Source organism: Brachycentrus maculatus, unplaced genomic scaffold, assembly GCF_059751285.1.
Source record: "Brachycentrus maculatus isolate JH-2025_06_01 unplaced genomic scaffold, ASM5975128v1 h1tg000194l, whole genome shotgun sequence".
NCBI classification, from domain to species: Eukaryota; Metazoa; Arthropoda; class Insecta; order Trichoptera; family Brachycentridae; genus Brachycentrus; species Brachycentrus maculatus.
The window spans coordinates 971,969-983,100 of NW_028280945.1; the positions used below are offsets into that span (position 1 = coordinate 971,969).

Here is an 11,132-nt window from a genome sequence, read left to right on the forward strand (position 1 = left end):
AGAGCAGCCGTGTTCTAAGCTTTGAGAATAGGTGTCTGCGAATAATTTTAGGCCTGTGGTGATTTGAGTTTGTAAGGGATGAAGAGATAAGGCGCAGGGCGCAGCAAATCTAGGTTACAACTGTCGTCAAGAAAAAGCGATTCAGTTGGCTTGGCCATATACACCGCATGCCTCCCGAGAGCCTTAATCAAGCTTGCCCCTTTTACAAGGCATTAAACCTCTGCTGACAAGTCGTCGGCAGTTCTCGTCTGAACTTTGGGACGCAAACCTAACTAGGGACGATGTAAGGGATCTGGTGGCTGACAGAAAAGCCTGGATACAGTTAATGGACTCCATTTACTCCACATAGAAAACGAATATGGTCAAATAATAATTAATAATATATTTACATATTTCGTTATTGTTAACGTAAAAAAAAATAAAGTGTTTTAAATTCCAAAAAATTAATACTGACTGATTTATGAGAAAACAGTAAATAGTTAGTGTCAGATAAAAAAATAAATAATTTTCATCCGTTAAAAGTAACTAGTCAATAACAGTAATTTCATCTCAACTTTCGTTAAGATCAAATTCTTATATGAAGGATATTTCTCCGATAATCTCTTGAGTTCGAAATGAGCAAACTAATCGAGAAATGAGAAAAGTTTTAAAACACTTTTTTCTACCAATATTTTTGCTAACTTCCTCATAATCCACGTTTGGCTCAAGATATCCGATGATTTGGGTATTCAAAGAATTTATTTATTATCAAATATTAATTTACGAGCAATACGTTTTACGAGGAAATTTTCAAAGTAGATCGTGAAATTTCCCTAAGCGAGCAAAAGGTGAGTGACTGAAAGATATGCTAACTTAACTTGTCAATTTATTAAAAGAGATTATGTTCGTTTTATTAAATTGTATATTAAATTAGGAACTTATGATCAAAAACTATTTTTATTGTAAAATAACGATAGATTTTCCAACATTTTGAGTGTGTCCAAATACTTGTTCACAAAATTTGGATTTTTTCCAATTACAGGAGTTATTTTCATATTATTTTTCATCAGCCTCGTAAATGCCCAGACTTCCACATTCTTCTTCATATTTGATGAGATGTCAAAAAAAAATAGGATTGATTTTGTTATAATAAACAATGTTATGTTTACACGATGCTGAAATGCAAATGCTTAGATGGTCAGCTGAAGTGTCCCTTAGAGATAAAATAAAGAGTTCACGCATTCGTGGAAACCCAGGTGTAACTGATATCAATAGTACCTAAGATAGAGGAAAGGCAATCGAGATGGTATGGGCACATAGAACGTTGAGAACCTGAACATATTGTAAACCAAGCGATTGCCATGGATCTTCCTCGATAGACATCTAGAGGAAGATCAAAAAATTCATGGATGCTGCAGAAAGATGACATAATTCGAAGGCATTGCCTAGGTGACGTAATATTTGATAGAAGGACCTACAACCTGATGACGAGGAAAGCTGACTCCATCAGTCTACAAAGACGATAAGTTGGGATGGAACCAAGAAGAGAAAGATGGAATATTTTCAAAACTTATTTTGTAAAATATTGATTTATTAAAGTACTCGAAGGTGCTTTTTGATAACGTTATTATTCTCCAACATTGGAAGTTTTGTATTAAGACATGAAATACATTATTCGAATTTGTTTTACTGCGAAAATTTCGAAAGACGCAAAACACAAAAACTCGACGAAAGTTATAAAATCTCAACAATAACATGGGAATATGTTTATCTGAATTTATTGAATAAAGGTTTTGAATCGATTTGAAGAATAACACAAATCGCAACGTTTCTTAAAAATAGTTTTTTTTTGCGATTAATTTTGCGGCGTCAAAGTTTTGCTGAAAAGACCCGAGGGAAATGAAAAAAGTTTTTTTTGTCCACACACAAATAAAACGTACGTCACTGAATAGTTTGGACAGGGGAACTTTTTAAACAGGTAATGGATTTTCAAATTCCCAAGTTGGGACTCCTGACCAAAAGGCAGCGACGGCTGCTGCTGAGGGGTGGCATAATGTGACAAGGGTTGATAGTTTCATACTTAAGTGTTTCATGGCGTCAAATACAGCGGCAGTATATTAAACCGCAGTTGTAACGCAATCCGAATACGGTCTTAAGATTGTAACGTATAGCGTGTACGACTCATAATGTATATTTATGCCACAACGATACTTGACATCAAAAGCGAAACGAGAGCTGCAACCCACTACCGGGGTGTATCTTCGCACATATATATATATATATATATGTGCGAATATATATATATATATATATATATATATATATATATATATATATATATATATATATATATATATATATATATATATATATATATATATATATATATATATATATATATATATATATATATATATATATATATATATATATATATTTATATGTATGTGTGTGTGAATACAAATACACGTTTATTCTAAAAGTATTATGAAATTAAAAGTACCTACTCGATATTTATTTATTTAAACGTCATGTACAGAAAAGAAATAACTACATTGTCGGGCTTATTGTTAAAAAGTTATATCTTGCAGCCGACCAAAAACAGTATAGCGATATTGATCAAAACGTTTGATGCTATATACCTACTTATAGCTGTTTGCAATCAGAGGGTAGATAGTACTTGAACATTTAAAAGAACCTAAATTACAAAAGATGATAACAAGGATATCATTTATCATTCCAAAGAAAATTATATTACATAATTTTGAATTGACTCCTGGGTTATTTTTTTTCAATTTTGTAAGAGCAGAGTTAAATGAACTTATTTTTTATAGACCAGATCGAGAAAATAATTTTTCAATAGGTTAGTAAGAAACCTAGAGGATATTTCTCACATAAGTTATATTTTCAAATAAAAAATGTAAATTTGACAAGCATTTTTTAGCGTTTATATAATATACGCATATTTACTATTTTAAGTATGGATAATAATGGGTATCCATTCAAAAATTAATTAAAAAAAAAGATAATCTCACATTTTATTTGTATAACTAATTATCTTGACGTCTTATGAAAAAATAAAAAAATATTTATATCCAATATTTACTGTAAATAATTCAGCACGAGCCCTTGGTAAATCAAAGCCTTGTATAGTTGTTAATATTGAGGGTTTAACACAAAACAAACATTGAAGCCCCAATACGTTTATAATGTACAGTAGATTGTATACAATGGTTAATTACATCATTATTTAGGTTGCTTGAAATGGTTACTTAGTTAATTTTGAATTTATGGTACCAATACACATGAATGTATGTTTTGAGAGTTAACCGTTAATCAAACCCGAATGAATTATTATTAATAGGGCGTTGTTAAATTCTACGATCTGTTGTATAAATAATGAATTATACGAGGTAATAATTCAGCAGATTGGGCACATTATCGTGCCCAGTTACGTTTTTTTTTTAAATAGTTATTGAATTACGGGAAATGAGTCATATAGATATTCTTATTTTCTTGTTGAGAGTTAACCGTTAATCAAACCGGAATGAATTATTATTAATTGGGCGTTGTTAAATTCTACGATCTGTTGAATAAAAAATGAATTATACGAGGTAATAATTCAGCAGATTGGGCACATTATCGTGTTACGTTTTTTTATTATTTTAAAAATAGTTGTTGAATTACAGGAAATGAGTAATATAGATATTCTTATTTTCTTGTGATATACATATATTTATGTCGGGTTGTGATCCCATAGCACGATCGCAAACTCTTACAGTTTCTGGGTTCGAACCCACTGTTCTACAAGTTACATATGAATTAAATATCAGCCGTACATTTTTGGACACAAAAATACTGTTTCCATTGATTAAACCTGAATTAATCAAAATTTAATGGGCATTGTTAAATTTAAGAATCTGTTGTTTAAATAATAAATTAACTGTGGTAATAATTTAGCAGATTAGGTAGATAAACAGCGTAATAGTAGTAGTGGCAGTAGAAGAATATGATAATTATATTTTACGAAAAAAAAATCTAAAATTATGGAAAGTATTATGAAATCTATTTAAAGAGACTTATAAATTCCTATAGGATTGTATATTTTGTAAGACTACTGGAAGAGGCTTGCATTCCATATGGGAAGAAATTTATATCTATCGTAATGTACCCGCATCACATATAAAAACGCAACCAGTATCTATCAGTAAGGAGTACCTACAACATTTTGAGTGTGTCTAAATACTTATTAAAAAATCTGGATTATCTCCAATTACAGGAGTTATTTTCATATTATTTTTTGACATCTCATCAAAGATGAAGAAGAATATGGAAGTCTGGGCATTTACGAAAAACAAAATAGTAAATTGTAAAGTGATCACGTAAACCAGTCAATGACGGTCAGCCTCGTAAATGCCCAGACTTCCATATTCTTCAAGAAATAAGTAGTACCTACTTTACCTTACTGCCAACCTTTACTTCCTACCCTAATTAATTATTTGTGCACGCCACTGAATACTAGTATGCAACCCGAGTGGGCAAGGCAACAGCATCCAATTCTCTTAGTCCACTTTTTATCCACTATATCGAGACAAAAGTTATAAGTTATTACGGGGTTCAGTGAGTTACTATACGACAGTTATTTTGGCGTGTCTCCTTTTCTATTGCGCTCCGTATTTCTGTCCCCGAAACAGTTATTCCGTTTCAGTTTTGTGTTTTCTTTCTTCCGGAGCTCATATTTATGTGTCAACCGAGCAGAAATACGCGCCAGTGATTAATTAACGTGTTTTGCAGAATAAACGACTCGTTATTTTTAACGAGAATATGTTTACGTAACTGATGTACATATGTAATGATACATTCCATTATTTTCGGTAGTAAAAATAATTATTTTATGCTAGTCAGCGAGTACAATGAAATTAATGCAAAAATAAACAATGCAAAACAAAAACAAAAAAAACTATTCGTTTCCTAATATTTTGTTAAGAAAATCATTTTGAATTATTTTATTTATTGTTTCGGCATTTACTTTGTAGTTAGACATGTTGAAATTATTAAAGAAAACACTTGTTTTTTTACCACTTGAGTTTATTTTATGACGGCTAGTTTCGGAAACTTAGCTTCCACCTTCAGGTCTAAATGTAAACATAGTTACATTTAGACCTGAAGATGAAAGCTTAGCTTCCAAAACTAGTCGTCATGAAATAAACTCAAGTGGTAAAAAAACAAGTGTTTTCAAAATACTCAAGTGGTAAAAATAAGTGTTTTATTTATAAATAAATACTGTATATTCTTACTTTGTTGAATGATTATCATGTTTAACTTCTAATTCTTTCATCTTATATTACACCCAAGTATTTGAAATGCCTGATCATTACAAGTTTTTCTCGGTCTTCGTCTATGTAGAACTCTATATAAACTTTTTTAAACGTATTTTTTATATAACCAAACAAAATAATTTAAATATTTTTGGTTATTTTTTAAGTAATAAATTATTTTGTTTGGTTATATAAATCGCCCTGGATTTGTGCCTGAAGCGCAGAAATGATCCCATTACCTTTATGTTCTTGACGGTCAAGATATACTGAGTCGATACAATGTAGGTAGTATGCACCATTGTGTACGGATAAGAGTTAAAAAAATAAGAAAAACAATATGACTTTCTGTCTCAAACTAGTTTGTTCGATATTATGGTATCTTAAACGAAAAAAAATAATGTAACAATAATTATGCATTAAAAATATTTTTCTACAATTTTCGTTCACTGTGCAAAAAAACAAAATTGGCAATTGAGAAAATATCATTTTTTTATGCGGGAAAAAGGATGAAATTTCGATAAGCTTAAATTATTAAAATAAATACAAAAAATGGCTTTGTATACAAAAAAGGAAGTAAATATTTGCTTTAAGAAGCGAGAGCGATAGTATACTCGCAAAATGTTAGTAATAAAAGCGTAATTTCAAATAATAAATCGTTTAATATTCCTTGCTGCAATGTTTGCAGAAGCATAAAAGTAGGATGTGATGTTTTTATCAAATAGGGAAAGTGCACGAATGCGCGGAGAATGGGATAAATGTGAACATAATTATTTATTTATTGTAAGTCTTAGACATTATAATGAAATGTGCATTATTCATAAGGGCAGAAAAGAATACAGGAGTAAGGTGTTTCAAAGGGAAAAAATGTAAAAGCTTAAATATTCATTTGATTACAAACATATTAAACATGTATTTAAGATATTTTTATAGGTTTTATTAGACACAACTAGCTATCAACTGTTGAATTGCATAACTGCGTGGCGTAGACTTTACTATTTCAAGTATTTTGTGCTGAGAGCGGAATCACTTAATAGTGAGATTTTTCAACGATATTGGTAATAATTATCTAAATTACAAACGTGGAATGAAGCAAAATAACATAATCGCTATCAAATTCGGCAATTGAAAATAATGAGTAAAATAATCGGCTATTATGATTTTTTTATACAATAAATGTAATCGAACATACCTTTTCAAATGTGTAGTTAATTAAATCCTATATTCTTTAATGAAAATTCTACTTTATCGTAAAATAACAGTGAGATACACAATATCATTCTTTTACTTTCAAAAGGTTCCGATTTTTAAACATTCATATGAAGTTAGATTAATCTTAAAATAAACTGACGATATGTAGCCGTTTACTTACAAGTTTACACATATCGCTCACTCTTTTTAACAACGTCAAATATCAAAAATCATCAGTTTTCAGTTGTTCATGTTTTCGGAATGCCTAGAAAATATACTATATCCCAGCAAAAGCGGCATATTTTGAACTTAATATTCACCCGCTACAGGGCAGAAAGTGTTGTTTTTTTGCATTTTGAAGAGAAGATATTGTTTATTTTTTTATAATAAACTTAATATATTTTAAAAGGAGAAAAGACATTCGGGTTTTACCTAAAAAATCTGTTGCACAGTAAAAAGTTCAAAAAATGCCTTGATATTTATTTTTAATACATTTTATTACGACCTCTTGAAAAATCAAGTTTTTTGATATATCAAAAAAGTCATATTTCACTCACTCCTTTCAAGAACGTCATAAATCAAAAATTGTCAATTTTCAGTTGCACGTGTTTTCAGAATACCCAGAAAATGTACTATATCCCAGCAAAACCGGCATATTTTTAACATAATATTTACCCGCTACAGGGCAGAAAGTGTTGTTTTTGCATTTTGAAGAAAATGCATTGTTTAATTTTTTATTTACATAAACTAAATGTTTTTCAAATGGAGAAATAACCTTCAGGTCTTACCTAAAAAGATCAGATACACAGTAAAAAGTTCAATAAGTGGCTTGATATTTATTTTTAATACATTGTATTATATTTTTTAACATTAAAAACGTTCTCCTGAAAAATCAAGTTTTTTGATTTAGGACGTTCTTGAAAGGAGTGAGCGATATGACTTCGTTGAAAGAAGTGAGCGATATGTATGTAACTAAGTAGGTTGTTAAAAAGTTCATAGAAGAGTAAACACATAGTATAATGTTATTTTTGCATAAATAAGAGACCTTCCTGATATTTTTAGCACAAGTTCCTTGATAATGTTTTTTTAAGTGGTATTATACAAATTGAACGATTAATGATAAGGAGAATGTTACATGAAAAAAAATGTTTTGAATCTCCTCATAATCTAATTCAGAATATCAATCCATAGTAGTTAAACTTTCGAATCATTATACTACGAAGGAAGAGAAACCAACGCTGTTCTTCTTGCCGATAGCAAAGAAGACCTGCAAACGTTGGTGACAAAAGTGTATAATGTGTGCAAGGAAAGTGATTTATTGATGAATGTTAGCAAATCCAAAATCATGGTTTTTGAAAGAGATGAATGTAGATCTGAGTGTGAAATATTGGTAAATGGGGAGATTTTGGAACAGGTAGATGATTTCATATATTTGGGTAGTATGTTTTCTAGGGATGGAAAGATTGATAAAGACATAGAAAGGAGAGTGAATGCTGGGAACAGAGTGAATGGTGCACTAAAATCAGTTTTAGCAAATAAAAATCTATCAGCGGAAGCTAAACTGGCACTACACAATGGAGTTCTGGTTCCAACCCTTATGTATGGAAGCGAAGCATGGAGTTGGCAAAAAAAGGATGAAAGCAGACTGAATGCAGTCGAAATGCGATCCCTCAGACGCATGTGTGGCAAAACGATGTTTGATAGATGTTCGAATGATGAAATAAGGAAAGAATGTAAGGCTGAGATAAGCATTATCGATAAAATAAAGAAAGGTGTGTTGAGATGGTTTGGACATGTGGAGCGTATGAGTGAAGAAAGAACGGTTAAACAAATTTATGGAGCGAATGTAGTTGGAAAAAGAAGCAGAGGACGACCGAGGAAAACTTGGCACAATCAGGTATGTCAAATACTTGAAAGCGGCCGGGTCAGGAGTCGTAATAATCGTCGGGTATGTATGAGGAGATGCATGAATGTAGAATAGGCAAAGAATGTTTGCAAAGACAGAGTGGTGTGGCGTTCGATTCTCTCTGCCTACCCCTGCGGGGAAGCGTCGTGATGGTTAGTTAGTTAGCTAGTTAGAAGAGAAACCAATCAATGAGAATCTATGTATTTATATATTTATATTTTAAACATATTATTTTTAAAAGACCGGTTTCGAATTTTTTTTTTTAAACGATTTTGTTATCATAAGAAGTTGAAAACACATATATAATGAGCGGAAAATATACAGATAAGACATAGAGAGTTAATATTGATTAGTAAATAGGTAATTTATTTCATACTAGCCCAGACTGGTCCCTAAAGCGCAGGAGTGATCACCTTGCCTTCGTGTCAGTAACGATCAAAATAACACTGCGTCAATACGGTGCAGTGCCCTTTGCACAATTAGGTGTGGATAAGGGTAAAAAGAAGTAAATGGTGGGTAAGCAAAAATGTACAAGTAAAAATATCAGCTGTTTAAAATTAATAAACAGGTTTTAGAGTACTTAAAAATAAGCACGTATAAAAAATGTAACAATACTTATTACTGTATGATGTAAAAGATTTCAGCAGGATAAATTCTAAGACATAAAGTAGCAAGTAGTTTTACTTTAAATGAATTCACTGTAGCATATCGCTCACTCCTTTCAAGAACGTCATAAATTAAAAATCGACAATTTTCAGTTGTGCATGTTTTCGGAATGCCCAGAAAATGTAGTATAACCCAGCAAAAGTGGCTTATTTTTTACTTAATATTAACCCGCTACAGGGCAGAAAGTGTTGTTTTTGCATTTCGAAGAAAAGGTATTGTTTAATTATTTTTATAAATATACTAGTTATTTTTCAAATGGAGAAAAAAAACCTTCAAATTTTAACCAAAAAAATCTGTTGCACAGTAAAAAGTTCAATAAGTGGCTTGATATTTATTTTTAATACATTGTGTCATATTTTTTAACTATAAAAACGTTCTTCTGAAAAATCAAGTTTTTATATTGACGTTCTTGAAAGGAGTGAACGATATATGTACTTATATAGTTTTTCGAGTATACTGTTAATTCATTGGAAACCCTTTAATTTTTATTGTAGGTATAAATTATTCAAATGACGGGGGTAAAATTGATAATTAAACCCTTCGGTCCGTCTTTCCTTGAAATCTAAGAGTCAGCCTTTGGTATTATCCGGTTACATCTCTACGTATAAGGAAATTGTTTTTCTAATGTATAATTAACAATATATATATATAAATTTAATTCAAATATATTATTTGTCTTAATAATTAATTAAAAACGAGTTCATTCTTAACTCTTAAAGAGAGTTCAAGATATTATACCGCAACAAAGCTCCGCTTTTAAGAAAAAAATATGTGTTATGTTCCGCCGATAAGTATTGAATAAAAAAAAAAATCATTTATATCCATGTTCGAAAATTGCATTATAATTGTTACAATCATGTTTTTTTGCACAGCCCATACGTACTCATTTGAAAAAAAAAAAAAACTACTCGCTTTCTAAATCTATGTATTTAATTAAAATATTTTATTTTTCTCAACAAATAATAATAAATTAATGTTTAAATTAAACGTATAGTAAAATATTCTTACTTGAAAGTGCTATCCAATCTTGACGAATCAAATCCAATGAATTTTGCAAGTGCAGTCAACAATTTAAGATAAAAGATTAACTTACTTTTTAATATTAAAAAATTACATTAACTTTATTTATTACGAATTACACTTTTAAAAAAAACACTGATTATCCTTAACGTTTTTTTTTTTACTTTGATAATATTACTTGCGCGCGTGAGGTCCGGAGATCGCGTCGAATTCTCACACGGAATCGGCTTCAAAACGCAACAGACTGACGTCCATCCACACGAGCGGCCGTCGGCGTACTGAAAAGCTACCCCAACGGATGCTTTGTGTGGACTGAAGACGCAATGCGCATGCGTCGTGATTTACAGCTTCCAATGTGATAAAAGTTAGATTAATTTATTCTAAATTAAATGAGATTAATAAAATTTTAAGAAATTTATGCCGGCATAGCATAAAATCGAGGCGTTTAATTTAAATTAGTATACGCGAACGCGCTTAGAAAATTTTCGCATATAAATACGCGTGAAATTAAATGAATATTCTCCATTTTCGTGCAGGAATTGAAAATAAGGTGTTTTGAAATATGCGAGTGTTCGGAGTTATTAAAAAGGAAAGGTAAATGGATTATCCGTGTTTTGTATATATATATATATATATATATATATATATATATATATATATATATATATATATATATATATATATATATATATATATATATATAAATATATATATATATATATATATATATATATATATATATATATATATATATATATATATATATATATATATATATATATATATATATATATATATATATATATATATATATATATATATATATATTTATATATATATATATATATCTATATACATATATATATATATATATATATATATATATATATATATATATATATATATATATATATATATATGAATTTCAGATAAAACCATTAATTAAATAATAAAAATAGGTTAAAAAATCTTCTAAACTCTCTCCTGTAAAGTAACAGATTTGCAGATAGAGTAATTTACATAGGGGCCGTCGATTTGTATGTAAATAAAATAAA

General features: G+C 29.8%; 1 protein-coding gene across 1 annotated transcript in view; it reads right to left on the reverse strand.

The window, feature by feature from the left end:
* The window catches only part of LOC148307710 (lachesin-like), a 275,466-nt gene extending 265,075 nt beyond the window's left edge, over positions 1 to 10,391 (reverse strand). The window contains exon 1 of the mRNA XM_088262956.1: positions 10,066 to 10,391. The gene's annotated coding sequence lies outside the window, so the exon portion shown is untranslated. The remainder of the gene's footprint in view (positions 1 to 10,065) is intronic.
* Between the last annotated feature and the right edge of the window lie 741 nt (positions 10,392 to 11,132).